This window comes from Mustela erminea, chromosome 14 (genome assembly GCF_009829155.1).
Source record: "Mustela erminea isolate mMusErm1 chromosome 14, mMusErm1.Pri, whole genome shotgun sequence".
Classification (NCBI taxonomy): Eukaryota; Metazoa; Chordata; class Mammalia; order Carnivora; family Mustelidae; genus Mustela; species Mustela erminea.
This window is the reverse complement of record NC_045627.1, coordinates 76,813,764-76,835,191: the sequence shown is the minus strand read 5'-3', so window position 1 is coordinate 76,835,191 and position 21,428 is coordinate 76,813,764. Positions and strand designations below refer to the sequence as shown.

General features: G+C 44.5%; 2 long non-coding RNA genes across 2 annotated transcripts; both read right to left on the bottom strand.

The window, feature by feature from the left end:
• LOC116573617 lies at nt 1-3,979 on the bottom strand. Its single transcript, XR_004278891.1, has 2 exons — nt 3,900-3,979; nt 1-160 (listed from the first exon to the last, which is right to left on the bottom strand). It is a non-coding gene; the product is annotated as an uncharacterized LOC116573617 (long non-coding RNA).
• A 2,120-nt stretch (nt 3,980-6,099) lies between these two features.
• Nucleotides 6,100-20,457, bottom strand: LOC116573619. The gene is made up of 3 exons (XR_004278893.1): nt 20,384-20,457; nt 6,642-6,748; nt 6,100-6,255 (listed from the first exon to the last, which is right to left on the bottom strand). It is a non-coding gene; the product is annotated as an uncharacterized LOC116573619 (long non-coding RNA).
• Nucleotides 20,458-21,428: the final 971 nt, after the last annotated feature.

Genomic DNA, 21,428 nt, shown 5'->3' with positions numbered 1-21,428 from the left:
CCTTAAGCATGCACGCACCATAGGCAGAACTGGTTCTTTCTGGCCATTGTGGCGCCTGCAGCCACAGGTCCGTATTTTGCACTCTGGGCAAGTCCACCTGCGTTCCCACTGCTGGGGATCACCTGGAGCCGGGAGCCTCTGGCTTTGGAAACTCGTTCTCCTAAGTGCAGATGTTTACACTTTAGTTTCCTCATTTACAGAATTAAGAGACACAAGATTTGTCTCATCATAAAAATATTAATTTTTTTTTTTAAAAATCCCGTCTGCTAAGTTTACAGAAGAGTTACAGAAGGCAGCTGCTAGTGGGCCCATCAGACCATGCAGCACACACGCTGCTGCCTCAGAGGGGACCCGCACTTGCCTCTCTGGGCTCCCGCCGCCCGTTCCCGCAGAGGCTCTTGTTAGCAGAAATCCCCCAGGTAAGGAATGGGCTGTAGTGAGGGGCACTTCTGTGTGATTCTATTTCTCAAAGCCTGGTCCGCAGGTCACCTGCACCGGAATCACTTGGGGCAGGACTGGGGAGAGGCTTATTTGAAGTGAAGATGCCTGGACTCAAGCCCAGCCTAGTGAGGGAGCATCTCTGAGGCGGGAATCCAGGAGTCTGCTTTATTTGCTAAGTCACACATGTGAGTTTTAGATATACTGAAGATTGAGAACCACTAGTATTACTTTTCTTAGGTGAGATTTTTGGTTTATTTTTAGTCTAGTAATTAAAGTAATGGCAGACAGTGCTTCCTCTATGTTAGTCATTGTTCTAAATACTTCTATTTACATACGTACTAATTGGACCCTTACAAAACTGTATGGCACAAGTCTATTAGAATCCCCATTTTATAAGAATGGACAGAAATGCAGAGAGGTTAAGTAACTTGCTTAATATCACACAGCCAGGATTCAAACCCAGGCAGAGTGTGGTCCAGAGTCCACACATTTAACTCTAGACAGGCTATTTTATGCCTCGGTTTTCTATAATACGACCATATCCCCCCGTGCCGCACCCATATGGCAAACACCTCTTCTTTCAAAACTAACTTAGCCTATTTGTCTCTGTGAATCTTCTTCCTTCCCCCCATGAGGCAGAATACTTCCTTCTATCATGTGTGAAAGGGAAGATGGGAGCACAGGCAGGTAGCAGAGCTGCAATCTTGCCTCTTGGCCTTACCCCTGGCACTGCGACATCTACTACTTGTTAGTATTGACATCAAAACTACAGTTCCTGGGTTGTTAAAAGGGACCCTACCTCACAACATTCACTGGCACTGAGTTCGTCTGTCATTCAAACTGTGAAAACTGGGGCGCCTGGGTGGCTCAGTGGGTTAAGGCCTCTGCCTTCGGCTCGGGTCATGATCCCAGGGTGCTGGGATCGAGCCCCGCTTCGGGCTCTCTGCTCAGCGGGGAGCCTGCTTCCTCCTGTCTCTCTGCCTGCCTCTCTGCCTACTTGTGATCTCTCTGTCCAATAAATAAATTAAAAAAATCTTAAAAACAAACAAACAAACTGTGAAAACCCACGCCAGATTTCTTGGGCGTGAAGTAAAAGTTCCCCTCATTACTCATCAGAGAAGCTCCAGGTGAAAGGCTGACTCTTGTCTGTTGAAGAGGTGAATGAATGAAGGAATGAATGAACAAATGAAGGAATGAATTCTGTGTCTGATCAGTGCCCTGGGGAATCAAGCTTCCTGTTCTTATCACACCTCCTTTCCCTTAGCAAAGGTCCTGCTTTGCTAAGGAGGGTCATTACCCCTCCTTGGCAGGTGGAAATGTGTTGACTCACATCCTGATGCCTCCTGTCACGTGGTGCTTTTATCCGAAGTAGACAACAAACCCTCCTGAATTGTCGGATCCATCCCACAATAGAGCTGGGACTTGGGCATTATTATCATTCTCATTGTGTGTGCAGAACCAGTAGAACCGAGGGAAGGTTAATGAACCTGCTCAAGGTCACCACACCTGAGCAGCTCCGCCAACCTCGGAAGCACCTTCCTCACCCCCAGACTCTCCCTTCCGTCCCCCAGTCTGTCCCACAGTCCAGGAGTCCTTCCTGCTCTCCTGGACCCCTACTGCCATTTGCTTCAGTGCCCACCTGCAAGCTCTGGTCACTGGTGCGTTTCCTGGTATCGGATACTCTTTCACTCCCAACAAGTACATTTCCAGCGTGACAATCACTCCATCAGCCGCTCAAAGCAGGAGCACTTGAAAGGAGGATGGCTATTTTCCATGAGTACAATTATTTATGTGCACAAATAATCGTGCACATAATTGGCTAATGGAGAGTGCAATCGGCCACATGTGGGCATAATTAGCCACTTGCCCCTCATTTGGAGAGTATAATTATCAAAGCAGGCAATTTTATATCTGCGGATAATTGTACATGCAGAAGAGAATGGCGGAGAGGAAATCCGGTCCTTAATTACTTTTCATGTCATTATTTTCAGAAAAGCATTTGAAGATAAAGGTAACTTTCTGCTTGCAGTTGCCTGCTTGGATCAAGTGTCAGATCTAGTCGTGAGGAGAAGGCAGAGAGCAGGGCACAGGGAAGAATGCGCCAGGATTTTGTGTACGGAGCTGAAGTCTGAAGCTTCCTCGCCAGAAACACCCCAGCAGCCAATTACCCTGGACATTACACCGAGGCCCACCTAGTGGTCAGCCATCTGCCTACGCAGACAATAAAGCTCGGTTTTTATCCTTCTCCATTATTGTGTATCATTTTTGCTTTAGCAGTTTTAACGTTTTCCTCACTTTGTGGTTTTATAATCTCAGAAACGCCAGTTGGCTTGGCACAGCAAGTGATTCTGTTCGCTGCTGGAAGTGGGTCATTTAAAATGCTTTAACAATACCTTTAACTAGTCATTCATCTGGGGATGTACACAGAATAATAAATTGAGAACACGTCTCTTTGTGGTTTTTCCAAGACGTTAGATGACAGAGATTTTAAAGTCTCTGCTGTGCCCCCTGCATTCTGGTTTAAACAGCTCTGCAAAAACTTTCCCACTCTCCCACTCAATCACACAAAAATACACTTGCTAACAGCAGATCCTAAAAATACATGTCACATGCGAGCACAAGGGAAATTATTTCTTAACATGAATTGACTCTTTAGGAATATGCAAGCTGAGTAATTTTTTAAAAAGAAACTCCAAATCTCCTATTACACTCTCCTTCATCTCCATCAGAGCCCTGTCTTTAAGGGGGAGGGGGCTGGGATGCACAGCGGCTGGGGGACAGGCTTTTTGGCATTAGAAAGGTGTGGGATTCAAGCTTGACTCTGCCACTTGCCGGATGTGTGAATCTGGATAAGTTATTTAAAATTTCTGATTCCATTTCCTCATCTGTTAAATGGGGTGCTGTTCTGAAGGTTAAAAGGAATGCAGGTAAGGTACCTAACACAGTGCTGGGCCCATTCTAAGGGCTCAGATCGGTGGTACCTATTATGAATATTAAGAGCCTCATTTTTTAATCCATAGCATCCCTAACCTGTATCAGTCACATGACACTGTATGTCCTATGTCCAGGCCTCGTCTCCTACTAAATGGATAGAAACGCTGTCTTACACGTCTTGAGAGTCCACCCAGCATCATGCCCGTAGAAGATGCTCAGCAACTTGCAATGGACGATGGCGCAGAACATCCCGACATCTCCCTCTGACATTCACTGACCTTGAGCACAACGTCACACTGCCCTCTATGGCTTCCGGACCTAGATCATAAGCTCCAGCCTCCACAACTGTCTCCACGGTCACCCTCCTAGCTGGAGGGGTCCTTCTAATGTCTGTGCGCACTCTCTGGCTTCAAGACCTCAGCCATCACTCCACTCGAGCCGCTCTTCAGACTTTGTTACCCCTCATCGCTGAAGCACCTCAGGATCGTGAGTTTCCTTAGGCCTCGTCATGTCCCCTTCCTTACCTTCCACCTTGCAGGGCCCGGCCGTGCACACCTCGTCCCGGCTCTGCCTTCAATGCCTTCACGTCGATAGCTTGAAACTAGTCACTGTAGGAGTATTTATGCCACATGAGCCGCAAATATTACAAATCACGGCTCCCCCCACCCCCACCCCAGGAAGGCCAGTGGTTAGCCATTTTCCGGTATAATACCGCACGTGTGCATATATTTACAGATAAGCCCCAATCCCTTCTCAGCTCGGTGTTGTCTATTATCCCCTGCTGACTCCTGACCTTCCTATTTTGTATTCCAGAGTCCTCTCTCCCAATCCACATAACTCCGTTCTTCCACACCAGGTCCTCTGATGGTCTGCTCCTTCCCTTTTCCAGACTCTACTTGGGGGTAACTTGAACATTCTCCTCGGATCCCATTCATTCCCTCTGTTCCCCATCTCTCATTAACTCCTCGTGCGCTCCCCTCAGCGGACAGCTCCTGATGCCTGCATCATAGGCAGTGTTTTAAATGTGGTAGACACTGTCTGTCTGCAGTTACTGTTCTGACATTCACATGATCTCTTTAAGAGAAGGCGAGAAAGGGGCGCCTGGGTGGCTCAGTGGGTTAAGCATCTGCCAGGGTCCTGGGATCCAGCCCCAGCTCTGCGTGGAGCCGCATTGGGCCGGTGGCGCAGCAGAGAGCCTGCTTCTTCCTTTCCCTCTGTGGGCTGCTCCCCCCACTTGTGCTCTCTTTCTTTGTCTGGCAAATAAATAAATAAAATCTTTTTTTTTTTTAATGAAGATTTTATTTATTCATTTGAGACGGAGACAGCGAGCACAGGGGTGGAGGGGCAGAGGGAGAGAGAGAAGCAGGCTCTCCGCTGAGCCAGGAGCCAGACGTGGGGCTCCTGGGGCTCCATCTCAGGACTAGGAGATTATCATCTGAGCCAGAGGCAGGCACTTAACCATCTGAGCCACCCAGGTGTCCCTAAATACATAAAATCTAAAAAAAAAAAAAAAAGAAGAAGAAGAAGAAGAAAAAGAGAGAAAGAGGGGTCACATGCAGGTCTTTTAATGGTTGGTCCGTTGATCCCTTCAGAATTTTTTAACTCAATATTAACACTAATGTAACGCTTCTGGCAGTGATTTTCACGTGGCATTTGACGCTGTTTTCACCCATTGCAGAATGGAGTTCTCTACTGCGCATGCTCGTGCAGCCCTAACCCTTGTCAGCCTCGAAGTACCTACCAAAACGGTTACAGCTCTCCCGTGAAAGAAGAAAATCACAAGTATTGCGTTTCTTTAAAAATCACAAATCTAGGGGCGCCTGAGTGGCTCAGCTGGTTGAGGAACTGCCTTCTGCTCAGGTCACGGTCCTGGAGTCCCGGGATCGAGTCCCGCATCGGGCTCCCAGCTCCATGGGGAGTCTGCTTCTCCCTCTGACCTTCTCGCCTCTCGTGTTCTCTTTCACTGTCTCTCTCTCAAATAAATAAATAAAATCTTAAAAAAAAAAATCACAAATCTACAGTGAGGTGCTTACCCCAGAGTAGTGTTGTTCAAGGTTGTCCATACAGAGCCCACGACAGACGCTCAGTGTTCCTCTGGAACATTCGCTGAACCGGGGCCTGGGCCAGAGGGGGCAGGGGAGAAGAAAGGGTACAGCCAGGCAGGAAAAGGAAAGGTATGGCAGGGGATGAAAAAGAATGATTCTGAAGGGCATTGCGCCCTGTTCTCTGGGACAGCGCTGCACATGGCTAAGTGGGAGACAGCAAACTGAGCTGTGTCCATTTGGCCTGCACAGTCCTTTTGAGGGATTTTACCCAAAAATGGAGATTTCTGGCTTTTTCTGGGAAATCTTCAATATTGGCCAGACTGGTCCTGACTTTCTGCATGGGAACACAATTGGCCGGGAATGAGTAGCAGCTGCCCCTTTAAAACAGGAAAGCACTCTCCAGCTGGAGACAGCCCCCAGCCCCCACCCACCCACCCCAAATTATTTCACATCCAGCCCAAATCACTCCTTTATGTCATCAGCTGGGCCTCTGCAGGCATCTGAGCTTGTGAATTCTAGCCTAAAGAAAGCCCTGGAGCTTACCTCCATTTTAAACTTTTCCCAAAGTGATGTTTTATAGGCTAGGGTAGACTCTCCGTGTTTCTCTCATCTATGAACCTCCACAGTGCCTTCTACAAAGTAGATGCTCAGTTAACCAGAACGAAGTACTCACTGAAATTAAATGGACTGACCATCCAGGCAGCTTGCTGGAGCTCAGGCATTGTAGTACTGCTGGGACACGAGCTGCAGAATGTCACTTAGAACAGGTGAGGCTTTGGTCTCTCAGCAGTGGAGGCAAAGTCCCCTCCCGGAGTCTGTAGAGGACGCACAGGCCCTTTCAAGGACAAGGGTGAGAACCAGTTAGGGAAGCTCCTTTTACTGGACAAATGTATTACTGGACCAAGATTTCAGTGCTTAATAAAAGGACCAGAGCACTAATTAGTCTCTTAATCCTTAGTTTGCCACATGGGCCTCTGTTTCCTCATCAGAAAAGCAGGACTTGGGAGCAGAGTGAACGTTCTCTGCATGATTCCATTCTCGCTTCCTCCGAAAGAGGGGGTGGCAAACTAGCCTTAATCCCAGCACCTTCGCAGCAAATGTCTTTATAATTAGACTTGTTACTGACTTTAAAATAATTTTTTGAATCCCTAAATAAAATAATGAATGTTGTGTTTCTGATGGAGAAGGAAGTGGGAGACTGTGAACATGCCATTTTCTCACCATTGTGACTTGTTCTTGGTAACACCTGGCTTAGGCTGGTGAGCTCTCTGCACTGCTCGTACTCCTGGGCCTTTACTTTTGGCCTAGACATGGCAGAAGGATAAATCCTGCACGGAAATTAATAAAGATCTCTGTTGCAAGCGTCTTTGAAGCATCTGCCTGCCCTCAAAGTCATGCACTAGCTCCCATACTAATTAGAGCAGAACAAAATGGGTGCCTTTCCTTTTCGGTAGAAAATTAAAAACCAAGAAACTGTTTCCCCTTCTTTTGATGTAACCTGACACCACTGTGCATACGAAGCATCTCCCATACCGAAATGAAGGATAAAGCAAACACCAAGGTGCTAATTGAATTCATATCTCCTCCTCTCCCAGAAGCCAGGAAAACAGAACCAACAAAGCAGTTTCAGTTCGTCGAATCTAAACAATCCAAACAGACCCCTTCTCAAATTAAAGTCCTTTTTCAACATCTGAAATTGTTGCACAGCAAATTGGATGCTGTATTATTTCCATGGAGGAAATTTCCCCAAAGGAAGCAAGAATATTATTTTTGCAAATAATTTGCTTACCACATAGCCAATGATCTAAAATCTGTGAGGGCTTAATTAAAAATTGCCAGAAACACTCATAGCAAGTCAAAAGAAGTGAAGAAAGATACATTTCTTAGATGAAGACAGGTATGACACATTGAGAGCATTTCAAAGCTCTTGAATCACTAAGAAAATCTATGTGTCCCTTTTTAAAAAATTCATTAAATAGTTGTAGGACAAAACTCGAACTCTTTAAACAAATCTTCACTCGCAGCTACAACTTGTCAAGTATCTACACCATACGAGATGCTATTCTTGACATCTATCCCAAGTTCCTCACTGCACTCCATCAGTATCCCCCACCTTCCCTCTGTAGAAACAGAGGCTGAGAGAGGCAAGGTCGTTGAAGGTCACTCAGCAAGTGGCAGCCTCGGGATTTGGATCAGGTCTAACTAAACCTAAAACCTATGCTTTAAATAATAGAAAGCATTTACGATGATGAATTTAGAAATAAGCAAGCTTTGACCACATCTCATAAATTGAAAAATCTAGTCTTCTTGTTATTGTCTGCATCATCTCTTAAAGTTTTTATTTCTTCCTTTGCAGACATCTCTCTTAAGGTCTTAAATTTCCTGAAGTGGAGGGCTGAAAGTTGTTACATTATAACATTATTAGCTTATTTTGTTTATCATAACCTGTCTTGACTCCTTCCTCCCACTTGAGAATACTGCCTGTTGAAAATCTACTCTCCTGGGTTAGACAGTCTGTCATTTTTGTTTCATTTGGGACAGGAGAATTAATGGATGGGATTAACTAAGAGATGGTGGAGGGGTGTGAGGTTTAAACAGACTAAGCAATGAAGAAAACAGGTGTTTGTGTGGGTAAAGAAAGTGCAAAATACAAGATTTTAGAGGAAGTAGCATGGCAAGTTTTAAGAGCTTTCAGGTATTCTAGAGGCTCTTAACCGCTATTTATAAAACTACCAAAGCATCTTATTTATTCATGTGCCTAATGTGAAAAGCAATCACAATCATACTTCTCCCATATAATACCTAGTACGTCACATATCAAACTGTCAAAAGAGCAACTGATGAGATAAAGGCAGTGGCATTTGTTTCCATGACCACTGATACGAACACAAGGCCCAACTCTACTCTTCTAGATATTCTTTTCATACTTTGTGGGTCTACTTTTCTGTCTGTCTGCTCCCCCATTGAACAACTTAAGGAAATCTACTGTGTTCATTTAACTTGGCATCTCCTTTGCCTAGCACAATGACTAACACAGGATTGACGCTTGGTAAATTCTCATTGAATGAGCAGAGGCATTGCCTGGGAATCCCTACTGACCGCTGGATTGGACTCCAAGAACTAGTTTTGGCCGAGGCCCAGCACAAGTTCTCCAAGCCCCTTTGAACACCAACTGTAAATCTGTGATGTCCTCCTGCCCCCGTCGCCCGCCAACCAGATGGATCCATTTCCCTAGCCCTGGCCTGACCTCCTTCCGGCTTCCTCCTCCTCTCCCTGAATGTCCTTGCCAGCCCCAGGCACAAGGATGTATGAATTATGATACCAACTCTTGAGTTACTCTGAAAACATCCTAGATGGAGGGATGCTTGATCGCTGAGCAGGCTGCCAAGCGAGAAGCATGAAGTGAAAACCAGAGAGGCAGACGGGGCAGTCAATTAAAAAAAGAACCTGAGAAATTCCCTAAGATTAATTGCTAATGAGCTTGGAGGCCACTGTCAAATCTTTGCCACGTATTTAGGAGATGAAAAAATGAAGACAGAAGGTATGCAGCTCGACTGAAAATTGTTGGTACGGAGGAAAGATAGTATAGTATAGTAACTAGGGGCAAAATAGTTTAGTAACTAGGGGCAAAACCTGGGTCAAGGAAGATTTTGTTGTTTTGCCTTTTGCTTTAAAAGGCTGGTAACAATGCCAGAGACGAAATGTGGAGCAAAGGGAAGCCAGAGCCCCTCAGCCTCGGAACTCACACTGAAGGGAGACCGTAATAATTTAAAAAGTGATCTGAAGTCAGCCATGACATAACCTTCAAAAATTACAAGAAATCAGGAGGAGAAGCAGCCGCCTTGGAGAATGTGACCGTACAACTAAATGTCATTTTGACAGCTTCTTTCTTGGAGGTACGTTTAAGATTATTTGAGTTGTCATTTTTTTCTAGGAAGACTTCACTTTAATTATACAAATATTGAATATTTTTCAAGATAAAAACAGTAAAGAATTTGCTTTGAAGTCTTTAGCCTTCAAACACTATTATATGAAACCCTCATTGGCAAAACAGTGAGGAATATGGAAATAAGTGCAATCCGGCCTCATAAATGAGGAACTGTGAATGTTAATGGTGCAGTTTTACCGGGAACCTTTTAAAGGGCCCACAACGGAGAGGCTTTGTTATTTCAAATATCACAGAGCTGAGGGCTCCCTGAGGGAGGTAGTGATAAATATTGGTAAAATGCCTATAAAGACAGCAGGGCAAAAATAAGCCAGAAGTTTGAGCTGGCCATTTAAAAAAGCTGCGTAACCTTTCATTTAATTGCCTTCTCGCAGCAAACCAGAAATAAAATCTGAATGTGAAACGTGCTGGTTCCCTCCGAACATGCTCAGAGATACGGCTGTAAGGGGATTTCAAGTGTAATGGCTTTGCTCTCGGTTTAGGTGCAACCGACTGGGTAAAAACTGAACCGTGGTCTGCGAGGGGCAGAGTGTGTCTCTGGGCAGGGCTGCGGGTAGTGAGCAGAGGGGAGTCCCGAGAGGCGCTGCTGACACACATCGACCTTCTAGTCCTTCCACTTTGCAGCTGAGAACCCTGCAGGAGTCACCAGACCTTCCTGAGCCTCACTTTCCTCATCTGTAAGATGGGTCTACGACCATCTAACTTCGAGACCTATAGTTAGATGTAAAAGACGTAATTCATTCATTCGACAAGCACTTATTGAATACCATGTGCCAGGCTCTGTTCCAGGCCCTGGGAACATAGCAGTGAACAAATCAGGCTGACATTTTAGAGCCGGAAGACAGACAACACAGAAAATAAATGTCAGCGGCTCAGTGGGTTCAGCTCTTGGTTTCAGCTCAGGCTCTGATCTCAGAGTCTCCCATGAAGCAGCCCTGCGTGGGGCCCTGCACTCAGGGCAGAGTCTACTTGTCGCCCTCCCCTCCCCTACCCCTCTCTCTCCACCCCTCCCCTGCTCTCTCTCTCTCTTGCTCAAGAAATAAATAAATAAAATCTTTTTTTAAAAAAGAAGGAAAGAAATGTCAGGTAAAGGGCGCGTGAGGTGAGAACGAGGCGAAGGAAGGGGGTTCAGCGGGCTGAATTGTTCGTATACGGCAGCAGCCGTATTTCCCATCCTATGGGCCCTTGCTACAATTTGCCTTTGACCTTTCTCCAATTAAGAGGTGGGTTCTTTGTTTCCTTCCCTTGAAAGGGGATCGTTTTGTGGCTTCAACCCATAGACTGTGTGGCTCGTATGTGATGCAGCTCCCACCTCAGCTGCCGGAAAGCTCACCTATGAAGCCTCAGCCACCATATTAGCAGCCCACTGCCCGGAAGCCCCCATGCTGTGAGGTAGTTCAAATGAGCCCCCATGGAGAGTTCACCTGCAGGGACCAAGAGTAGGAAGAGAGAAAGAGAGACCCGGCCAGCCTCAGCTGCTTGAAACCTGCATTCTTCCAGGTCTAGCCACCGTGTGACTCTGACCACATGAGAGAGATCCAGAAGCCAGAACCTCCCAGGAGAGCCCTTGCAGAATTCCTGGCCCGCATGGACCATGAGAAATAAAATGTTTGTCGATGTTTTAGCCCACTAAGTTTTGGGGGAAATTTGCTATGCAGCAACAGATAACTGGGGCCATGGAGAAGCCCATGAGAGCCCTTACATAAAACTACTAAAAGTAGTACTAAGGTACTAAAAGTAGTTTTACATAAGGGAGAGAGAAGCCCTCCGAGAGTTTGGATCAACGAATTAGGGGAGTGAGGGAGTGAACTAAGATATCTAGCACTCAGGTGTGCCGGGTGTCTTCAAGGAACAGCTGGAGACCGATTGTCGCTGGAGCTAGGAAATGAGGGAGCCAGGAACAGCAGGCGAGTTCAAAGACCAGATGGTCTAGGGTCTTGCAGGTCACGGTAAAGACCAGTTTTTACCGTAAGTTCAGAAGGTATTGAATGGTTTTCAGCCAAGCGATGACAGGATATGATTTATGTTTTAATAGGAACACCCTGGATGCTCTGCTAAAATTGGTACCTTGATTATTACTTTCATTACAGCATCTCTATAAAAAGCAAAGGTCGGCTACGTAAGGTTAAGGAATTTATCCTAAGTCGCTAAGCTCCTAGTGCAGAGATGGGATGCAAACCCACATAATCTTTTCCAAGCTACCTTTTTCAAAGAGAATGAGTTTTACAGAAACCACACGCTACCATATCTTCAGGGCTGAAAGGGGCCGTTACCCCAGCTCCTCCTACACTGCTGCCCCCTTTTGTGAAGGATGTAACGCATAGTAGTTACCCACTTGAACCATGAAGCCAGCTGCAGCTCAACCTCTGCCTTTAATTACCACTCATCAGGTACATGACCTTGGGTATGTCACATCACTTTCTGTGGCTCAATTTCCTCACCTATAAAATGAGGACAACTCACTATGTGTTAGTTAACTAGAATCTGAATAAAAACCTAAAATAAAGTAAAATAAAATAAAATAAAATGAGGATATGGGTGCCTGGGTGGCTCAGCCAGTTGAGCATCCGACTCTTGATTTCAGCTCAGGTCATGATCTCAGGGTTGGGAGACTGAGCCCTGAGTGGGGCTCTGTGCTGGGTGTAGAACCTGATTAAGATTCTCTCTGTCCCTATCTGTCTGCTCCCTCCCATCCTGCTGGCACATGCATGTGTACACACTCTATTTCTCTAAAAAAAAAAAAAAAAAAAAAAAAAGGATAATAAAAAATATGAGTAAATAAATAAAAGAATAAAATAAAATGAGGACAACTCTACTTACCTCAGAGGGACCGGGTAAGGGTTGGCAGACAGGCATCCCAGGCACTTAGCCCAGTGCCTGGCCTATAACAGGAGCTTAATCATGTCTCACTGGCTGTAAGCACAGCCATCCAGGGGCTCCCAGAGTCTGCCTCCTTCAACCCTACATTAGAAAATCACCATCCTGCCCTCGATCCCCTACCTCCTGCCCCTGCCACCCACATTCTCCTTCCCTTTTGGTTCAACAGCACCTTCCCTCACTCTACCCTGGGTAGAACTTCTAATCTTATACTCTGTGCCCTGGGGAATTCTACTTTTTCCCTCACTGTGATTTCTAACTCCTGTCCATGACCACTTTGTCAAAAGCCCCGTAGGGGAAGGGGGGACCTTAGGGAGCTCACTTTCTGCCACCCTTTCCAGGCTCTGGTTCCTCCTCTGTTCTGCAATAACAGCTGATCTGGGAATCCTCGTCATCGGCATGTTCTGTCCATTCCCCACCCTCTTCTGCTTCTGGAACACTTTCTCAATCCTCCTGGATGATTCTAGACCCTGGGTCATGGCCTTTTCCTCTGGTGGCATGCTGGAAGACATCCAGCATCCTGACCAGTCATGTTCCCCACACTCTGGCCCACAGTGGGTCAAAGTCTTCCCTTTCACCCTCCTTATTTTGGCCTCCTGTCAGTCATGTCACTGCCACGCTGACACATTGCTCTTGTGGTTTCACCCAGCTGCTTCACCTCCATGACTGTGTTAGTCTGCTTCAGCTGTTATAACAGTACCTAGGCTAGATGACTTATAAACAAAAGAAATTTATTCTTCACCATTCTGGAGCTGAAAAGTCCAAGATCAAGGTACCCGCAAATCCAGTGCCTGACGAGAACCTACTTCCTGGTTCACAGAAGATTGTCTTCTCCCTGTGTCCTTGTGTGGCAGAAGGGGCGAGGGAGCTCTGTGAGTGCTCAGTAAGGGTGCCAACCCATTCACGGGGCTCTTCCCTCAGGTCCTAGTCACCTCCCGAGTGTCGCATCACCAAATACCATCGCTCTGCGGATTCGGTATCAACATATGAATTTTGGAGGGACACAGTCCAGAGCAGTGATCTCTGGGGGGCGGGGAGGAAGGAGAACTGGGGTCAGAATCCAAAGCCCTGGCATTGCTGTGTATGGATCTGAGCAGCCACTTTCCCTTCCTGAGTCTTCACTGAGGAGACAGGAGCCAGGACATTGATCTGGGAGCTAAAGTCCTAGCTTATCTGTGGACCTTGGGTAAAGCATCTATGCTTTCTGGACTTTATTTATTTGTCCATGAAGTGAGGTGGCTAAAGCAGAATGGTCTCTGATGGTTCTTACAAACCTGAATACTTCATATTATCTAAGACTGAAATTCTCTTTTTGATCCCCACTCCTCCTTCCTGGTCTTCCACTTCCTCACTCTGACCGGAGCAGTTTTGTTTTGTTCGTTTTCTCATTGTGAAAATGGCTTTCCACCTCTTCCCTATCTCCTGTGCTGAACCCTTATGGGTCCACTTACAATTTCCCAGGCATCCATATCCTTTCCTGCTCTGCTTTTCTCTTGCTATGACCTTCCTGGGGAAAACCCTCACCCATTTCTCTTCCAACACAACTCTGAGTCCTCCTTTACAACCTAGCTCAGAGATGCCTCACTGGAAGCCTTTTTGGACCCCCTTGTCCCACCATCACTTCTTGTTTTATCTCTGTCACTGCCCCCATGCCAGGAGATACTCTATAATTATTCTGAAATCCAGGATGCTGTCAGTCATTTTTGAATCCCCAGCTCCTGAAAATTGGTGAACTGTTACTCAATGAATAGAGAGATCCCAGCACAAGAGAGGTCCGATAAGGGTACATGTGCCATTAGGACACAAGCTACCAGCTTTGCATTCTAAAGAAAGACCAAACTTAGAATCTCAATACTCTCATTCTAAAAGGCATATACCATCAACGGGACATCTCCTTTAGAACACCAAACCAGGGTGTCGTGTTGAATTCACCTTCCCTCCCAGATGAGCCCCTTTTGTGTCCCCTATTTTTAAAGAAGTTTTGTCTTCTAAAGGCTCAAACATTGGAACCATCTTTGCCTTCTGTCAATGTCCTTGTCTCGTGCTGTATCCTCTCTCCTGGACTTTCCTACCAGCTTCCTGCTGGGCCCCCGATTCTTCTCTATCACACTTGAATATACCTTCTAGATTAATCTTCCAAAAGTTCAATCTTGATTGTGCCATTTTTCTTTTTAAAAAAGTCTTAGCTGCCTGATAAACAAGATTTAAACTCCTCTGGCTCTCATTCAAGCCTTGTATGATCTCATTCTAATCTCACTTTCCTAGATCAATGGTCCATCAGTGGAAGGAAAAAAATACTGTCTTCTGAGCTGTGAGTCTTCAGCTGAGTCTTAAAAGATGGACAGAATTTGGCTTGGTCTGGTGTGGTCAGAGCTACATAGATATGAAGATTCTTTATCACAGTTCTGTCACTTAGCATTTGAGTAACATAGACAGCCACGTCACTTCTCTAAATCCTAATCTTCTTAATTAAAAATAAGAGTTGTGACAATTTTCCTTGAATCTTTTGGAATAGAAAAGCAAAGAAAAGCCCCCATATGATATGGGAGCACGAGGCCCTTGCCCTCATATAGCAAGTTTCTTTGGTCAACCAAATCTAATACAATAGGCTTTGGTTTGTTCCTTTTCTCAAGAGAAATTCTATATAGGCAGAAACAGAAAGTCTAGCACCTCACAACCACCAGAAGCTAGGAGGAGGCCGGGAAGAATTCCTCTCTACAGATTTCAGAGGGAGCGTGGCCCTGCCAACACCTTGATTTTGCACTTCCAGCTTCCAGAACTGTGAGAGAATACATGTCAGTTGTTTTAAGTTGTTTGCCCCAGTTTGTGGTACTTTGCTATAGCAGCTCTAGGAAATGAATACAGGGGCCTTCTAGAAGGAAAGGAACTTTACCTCTGCTCCCCAAGATTCTAAATCATCCCCATAGCTAATAAAAGTAGAAATATCCCCGAAATAACACCCACTCAAGAAAGAAGGTGTCAAGAACTGTACCGACATTCCACAGCTCTGGTAGGGGGCTGGCTCTGGGGCAGCATCTGGTCCAGGCCAGAAACTCTTCTAGCACCAGCCACTTCCACACTGTGTGGGGACTTTGTGGGAACAGGGCTGACCATGGGCCCAGGAACTCAAAAGGACTGTTTCCCAGGACCAACAGTCAGCTGGAACACTCTCTAAGTCCACCAGATGTTTATAGCTAGAATTCATTTTAATTGCTTGATGCCCATGCTTTACCAGTAGTTAAATATTTTGCTATCACATTTGCTGTAATGAGTAAAGTAAATGGGACATAACTGCAGACTGAACAAAGAGCTGGCCTGGCAAGGTCCACAGATCTACCCAGGACCAGTTTTTGAAAGTGACATCACACAGATGACCATGGTTCCAAACCTTCTCTCCCTGATATCTAGATAGAAGACTGACACCTTACAGACCAAATAATCTGTCTCCCAGGTTGGGCAAAGGAAGTTCTTAAGAAGATAGTGGACTTCCTACTGATGAGGGAAAGTGGAACTCAAACAACTAATTGGTAATAAAAAAGAGATTTGATTCTATCTGTTCTTCAAGTTGAAAAAGTGGGTCATAATGGCAAACACAGAACACAGCGAACAACAAAATTATCTACATGCTTGGCTGTGTAGGACAAAGTGTTCCAGAAATAACAGAAGAAAAAGTCTATTATTGGAAGGTTCAAAAGAGATTTTTTTTTTTTTCTGAGACCTGTAGTCTAGTTTGTTGAACCAAATCTCTGAGAGGACTTCAAATAGAATCCTTTCTCTACAGAAGGGAAGCTATTACTCAAAATCAACCATGAGCAAAAGAGCCACATCACAGCAATGAAAATTGGTCAGCTGTTCCCATGCAGAACTGAATTCAGAAAAAATATTCATTTTCTCAGCAATAGCTTGTCATTAGCTCCAAGTTCTGCTTGGAAAAAGGCAAGTGATGCTAACAGTGCCACACTACATGGATATAATATGGATGCACTAGCCACTCCTCCATTAGCAAAAGAGACAAGCCAGCAAAAAAGTGATTAAAAGAATCATTTGCATCCCCTGAGGACTCAAGATTGGCATGACAGCGCTTAGCTCTTCGTGCCACCTGCTTCAGCTGGGTTCTTGGTGGCAGCTGCTGAGAATATTGGCACTGTGGATTTTCTGTATTAAATTGGGAGCTGTGTGTGTGCATAAGGATACAGACCCCGAAAAGGGCTCAAACTCAAACTTTGATGTTTCTGAGCGTATAAAGGGAGCTTCAAAGAAGCTATCGTAATTCTAAGGACAGTAGGAAACAAAAATTATTTTCCTAGGCACAGGAGAAGATCATAAATTTGGGGACAGTGACAAAACATGATGAGTCACAAGCCAGGAATCAGAATCCTGTAACTAGCATCTCATACTTTATGCTGTACTTCTGTGCCACAGATCCTGTTTAAGTCATTGATGATCCGAGTTTCCCCATCGATACGATGAACATGGCAGCCCTTCTATCTCCACAGATACTGGAAGCATTAGCAAGTTCCTGTCTCTCTTGTGACGTGATCAAAACTAAGGTGCAAAGAAAGTGAATTAAATACGAAGTGAAGAAGGATTCTTACTTACCTTTTTTACATTCTTGGATCGTACTGAATAAGTAAGAAAGTAAGCTTTGTCTACGTATTATTCTCTTTTCTCTCTCTCTTTTTAAAAGATTTATTTATTTCACAGAGAAAGAGAGAGAGAGCATGGAGGGAAAAGAGAGAGAATCTCAAACAGACTCTGCACTGAGTCCCAATCTCATGACCCTGAGATCATGACCTGACCTGAAGCCAAGAGTTGGACACTTAACAGACTGAGCCACCCAAGGGCCCTCTATGTGTCATTCTTATTTGCTCTTTCTTTTCATGGTTCCTCTTGACCTCTTTTACATGGATATTCACAAAAAACAGACTGTACTTTTTTTCCCCTCTTTTTGACAGCAACTCGTACAGACCCTTTCAGGCCAAGACGCTAGGAAAACAGATTTGCTCAGGTATTCCACAAATGCCTATCCATTGCTTTGTACAGATCAGGTACTGTGCTAGCTATGGTGGCAGAGAGAAAGTTGTTTAGAACATCCTGATTGTCTGCAAGGAGTCTAAAACTCCTTCAGGCCATGTAAGGCGTGAATACAAATTAAAAAATCAAGCAAATATTGTAGTAAGAGCCTGTAAGATTCATGCAACCAAGTTCATAGACTTTCAGGAGAAAGGAAAGCTCTTTCTGAAATATGAACTAGCTTTTAAAAGTTGGATATAGGAATCGGTATAAGAAGATGAGTCCAAAAAAAAGAAGAAGACAAAGAAGAAGACGAAGACGAAGACAAAGAAGAAGAAGAGTCCATAGGAAGATTCTACCTTTTGCGGAAAAGAGGTAATGGTGTGAGCAGAGACGTGGAGAGCTGGTGTGCTTGATTTCCACTGCTGACAGTCTCGTTTCGTTAAAAAGTGGGCTGCCTGTAGTCAGCTAGTAGCATATTAGGCTGCAGAGTCATTTAAGGTTTGATTGAAGAGGGCATTAAGTGTAAGCTAAGCCTGAAACAGTTCTTTTAAAAACTTGTTTTTAGCTTTCAAAAAAATTGTTCAAAATTTTTAAAACTTGTTTTTAGCTTTTAAAAACATTGTTATGAAATGATGCTAAGCTAGTTGGGCTACAGGGCTTCCTCACATTATGCTCACATATTTTGGTTCTTTAAGGAACTCCACGGAACCCTTAGGGCCCAACAGAGTATCCTGTATTTTGCAGTGGGTGAAGGGCAGCCATGAAATGTTTGTAAGCATGGAGACAACAAAATTAGAATAGAATATTCTGAATATATACCTTGCTCAGCTTTCAATTAATCACCAAACTGTGCGGACAGAATGACATGCAGTAAGCACTGGACAAACATTTGCTGAATGAATGAATGATAATAGCAAGGAAGGACCTATGGAAAGATACTATCAAGGAATGATTGATAGCATCTGCTGATTGGTCAGAGAGGACCAGAGAAAAGTTGTGGTGGAAAACATCAAGGTTTCAAGTCTGGGCTCCTGGAAGACGTGTGGCAGTACGGACAGGAAACAGGAAGACCTTAAGAAGAACTGATTTGGTGGGAGACATTGTGTATTAGATTTTTTAGCAGGTTAAGTATATTGGAGAGATATTCAAGGGGAAATGTCTAGGGACATTTGGAAATAGGAGGGTGGGGTTTAAGAGAAAGACCAGAGGGACTGACACAGATATAATAATGTAATGGAGACCCAGGTAGACAAGATAGCTTCGAGCAGTCAGAGGCGAGGCAGATTCTGGGACAGAGTGCCATCTAGGAGATGGGAGGAAGGGGGGAAGCTAAAAAGATAATGAAATGGTTGGAAAGGGAAAGGACCATTTTATCTGATAAAAACCAAGTGAGAGGCACTGTATTATTTTTTTTTATTTCATTTATGTATTTGAGAGAGAGCATGCACATGGAAGTGGGGGCTTGGGGCAGAAGGGAAGAGAGAGAGAGCTTCTCAAGCTGACTTCCCTCCCCACCATGCGCTGACCGCAGGGTCCGAAGCAGGGCTCCATCTCATGACCCTCAGATCATGACCTGAGCAGAAATCAAGAGTCAGACCTCAACCAGCTGAGCCATCCGAGTGCCCAGAGAAGCACTTTAAAGATTTCATGTATTTATTTGACAGACAGAGATCACGGGTAGGCAGAGAGGCAGACAGAAAGGAGGGGAAGCAAGCAGGCTCCCTGCTGAGCAGAGAACCCGATATGGGGCTCGACCCCAGGACCCTGAGACCATGACCTGAGCCAAAGGCAGAGGCTTTAACCCACTGAGCCACCCAGGTGCCCCAGAGAAGCACTTTAAAGAAGGGAATCACCAACATAGTCAAACGCTCCAAAAGCATAAGAAGAACTAAGAAAAGGTCACTATACTTGGTCACACTCAGAGAGGCATTTTAAATAGTGATGAAAGGCCCTGATTATCCTGGATTAAGGAATAAAGGGATGAGGAAGAAGAAGGAATAATGACAGGGTCCAGGTCTTCGAGAATTCCAGAGGTGAACGGAATAAGGGAATCAGGCAGTAACTAGACTGCAATAAACTGTTTTCTTCACTTTTGAAAGCCTGGGAGAATCTTGAGCATGTTTACAGGCAAACAGGCAAAGAGGAAAGAGTTGATGGAGGCAAAATTGAGGGTGAAAAACATTATAGTCATGTTAAATTTTCTGAGTGACTGAAGCCGTACTTTTCAAAGTTGGAGATTCAGATAGTGAAAACAGAGTGGCTGAAATGTGAACATAAGTCTCGTAATTGGACAATTATTGCATCTGAGGCTGCAGCTTAAGAAATCCCATGAAATATGCTTTACCTGGAAGAATGCCCCTGTGCACCCAATTAGTCATCTGGCAGGAGAGCAAGCAGCAGTTCTTTCGGTTGGCACAGAAAACAGAGCTGTTTACTACCTTGAAACACTGTTATGAGCCATCATAACATTAGGCTGTTTGTACAAGCGCTTGAAAATATTGAGCTGTAAAGCTTCAAGGAAAGTACTACCAGCCTCAGACTTTGCATAGAGCAGATTAAAACCCAGTCGTAGTCAAGAGGAGCCTAAGGGACATGAAAACCAAACGTAACGTGGGGTCCCGTGGCTTGCTGGAGCAGAGAAAGGATGCTGGATAAAAACTAAGAAAACCTGAGTAAGGGATATGCTTTCGTTAATAATAATGTATCAGTATCGCTGCATTAATGATAACAAATGCACTCACTCATGTAAGAAGTTACTAACGGTGGACATTGGTGTGAGGTATAGGGGAAATCTCTGTGCTGTTCTATCTTTGTCTAGATCTAAAACTGTTCTAAAAGAAAATCTACTTTAAAAAAAGCAAAGAAACTCAGTCCTAACTGCAGGGCCTAGAAACGACACCTTAACTCTAGCTAATTTTATTTGGTAAGACATTAGAGCATAAATGCATAGGCCACCTAAAAAATGAGTCAAGTTTTATTATGTATAAACACACGTTTATACATAATAAGCAGAGTACGTTCATCCTGAACGCTATTTCTCCGCCTTGGTATTTTCTTTTTAAAGTAAGTTCTGATCACACTTTCTCTTTGGCTATCGGAAAAGAAAGTCAGATTTATGGCCCACCTTTGCCAGTGTTGATAGCACGTGTATTCACTTAGTCCAGCCATGCAGAATGTGGACTCCAGATCAACGGTTAGCTTCAAACCCCACCTCCGTCACAGGCTAGCTGTGAAATCAGGCCAGTTCCTCAGCATCTCTGGATCCGCTCCTCATTTGCGAAATGGGAGGAGCACAGGGTCTGGGGTGGGAGGAGGAGAAATGGGGAGAGAGGTAGGTACAAGTTTATTTTTAAAAATTAAAAAACAAATCCAACTGTGTTGCAGATACATGACACAATTTCACTAAAAGGAGTGGAGGAAAATTTGCCTACGAACTTAGATAATGAATGGAGACTATAAGACTAAGGACTACAGGAACTATATAGAAGCACTGGACAGTAGTTAATAAAGTTGTTTCCCAAGAGAATGCAGGTTAACATTTTGACACCATTATATTGAGCACATAAACTGACAGATGATGGACAGTGGTAAAAAAAAAAAAAAAGAGAGAGAGAGAGAGAGAGAAAAACAGAGACAGAGAAAATGAAAACAAAACAGAAATAAGTACAACTTGAACCCTTCCTTCATCCCGTGCCGGAAACAGAAGAGGAAACAAGATCTGGCTCTTCCTGTATGGTCATGTTCTGCTGTTTTGTCTTGTTTTCACACTTGTTCTTCCCCTCTGCATGTGTATTCTCTGCTTAATCCACTGAATTCGCACTCCTCAAAAACAAAACAAAACAAAAATGAGTGTTTACCTCAAGAGTTAGCTGGGAGGATTAAATGAGTGAATATATATGTAAAGCTCTTAGGCCAGGTGCTTCATAAGAGCTCCACAAATGTCAACTATTAATTTGTGGGGGGGGTTTGTGTTAGTCTTATCCTTTGCTTTATTCGTTCCCTAGACTTGATCTTGCCTGTGCCCCCCGTGTCCTCATAATATTGACTCTTTACTCTGTCCTTCTGTATATATTTCATAGGCCACTTTGAGTCTTTAACCATGTTACTCTTCCCTCAGGGAATTGGGATGATTGATTGTGGAACTGTAATTTTTCTTATTAGTAATTTTC